We start from the raw sequence: 1,323 nt of genomic DNA, 5'->3' as shown, positions 1-1,323 counted from the left end.
CTTGATATATATATATATATATATATATATATATATATAACAAGCAACAGGGATAGCTCCTCTGTTTTTCTCTGATCCCTTCTGCTTCCCAGACTGGGATAGGGCTGAGGGAATGATGAGAACCACTGCAACTGCTGTGCTCCAGTCTGAGGAAGATGGAAAGATACACTGATGTTCCTGCTGCTGGAACACCAGGGGAGTGAAGAACCCCAGAGATGCAGGAGGGGCATAGGGGAGCTTGGGGGACAGAAAAATATAGGGTGGGATAGAGAATGGGACTGACTTGGTATTTAGGGTAAATATTGTGGGAGCAAAAATTTCTTTACCATGTGCCAAAATCATGTCGTTTTGCACAGTTGTGAGAATTGGAGAGAGGAAGCAGAGGGAATTCAAAAATCAAAAAAACAGATGGCAAAAATTACAAAGTAGCATATGTTTATCACTAGATTCATGGCTTGGAAGGGTCCAATTCAGGATTTTTAAACCATTGGGATTGGCCATACTGATTGTACTAAAGAAATACTTGATTCAATATCTCTTCCTAATAGAAGCAAGCTAGTAAGGGCCAGAATAGCATGGCTAACTGCTAATGTTGTGATACAATATATGAATAGAAGAATCTGAATAGGCAGGAGCAATAAGATGGTGTTATCTCTGTGCATAGCAGTGGTGAACTTGTTGTTGGAATGCTGTACCATTTCACCCTCCTCTCCCCCTCCACATTCTTTCTTTCCCATTTTAGGAGTCCTGTGTATCCTCTTTTCGCATCCCAGGGCTGAGGGCTTTGTGTTTCTTCCCTTTTTTGCCCTGTCTTCAGATTCCCTTCCACTGTCTTCCTGGACTGGATAGATAGACAAATCTGTGCTCTTTCTTTCTTTCCCCCCCGACCCGCTTCTTTTTCAACCTGGAGCGGCGGAGGGCAGCGAGCAAGGTCTTGGATCATCTCAAGACTCCGGAGGGCCGGGTCATTACAGAGCCGGGCGAAATACGTGAACGTGCCGTCGCCTTCTATCGCGACCTGTTCACGGCCGAGCCGTCGTGCCCTGAGGCCACGCAGGAACTCCACGAGGGCCTACCGCATCTCGATGCCCTGGAGGCCAGCGAGCTTGAGCGGGACTTGTCCCTGGAAGAGCTGGCGGCCGCCACGGCCAGCCTCGCCTCCGGCAAAGCCCCGGGCCTCGACGGGCTGCCTGCTGAGCTTTACAAGACCTTCTGGCCTCTCCTCGGCCCCAGCCTCCTGCGCGTTTTCCAGGAGAGCCTCGCCGACAAGGTCTTGCCGATCAGTTGCCGCCGAGCGGTGCTGACCCTGCTGCCCAAGAAGGG

General features: G+C 49.9%; 1 long non-coding RNA gene across 1 annotated transcript in view; it reads left to right on the top strand.

The window, feature by feature from the left end:
• The window catches only part of LOC112549160, a 27,553-nt gene that overhangs the window by 17,316 nt on the left and 8,914 nt on the right, over positions 1–1,323 (top strand). The gene's annotated exons all lie outside the window — the stretch shown is intronic.

The sequence above is a fragment of the Alligator sinensis genome, unplaced genomic scaffold (genome assembly GCF_000455745.1).
Source record: "Alligator sinensis unplaced genomic scaffold, ASM45574v1 scaffold288_1, whole genome shotgun sequence".
Classification (NCBI taxonomy): domain Eukaryota; kingdom Metazoa; phylum Chordata; order Crocodylia; family Alligatoridae; genus Alligator; species Alligator sinensis.
The sequence above is the reverse complement of the archived record's forward strand: the minus strand, read 5'-3'. Positions and strand labels throughout refer to the sequence as shown.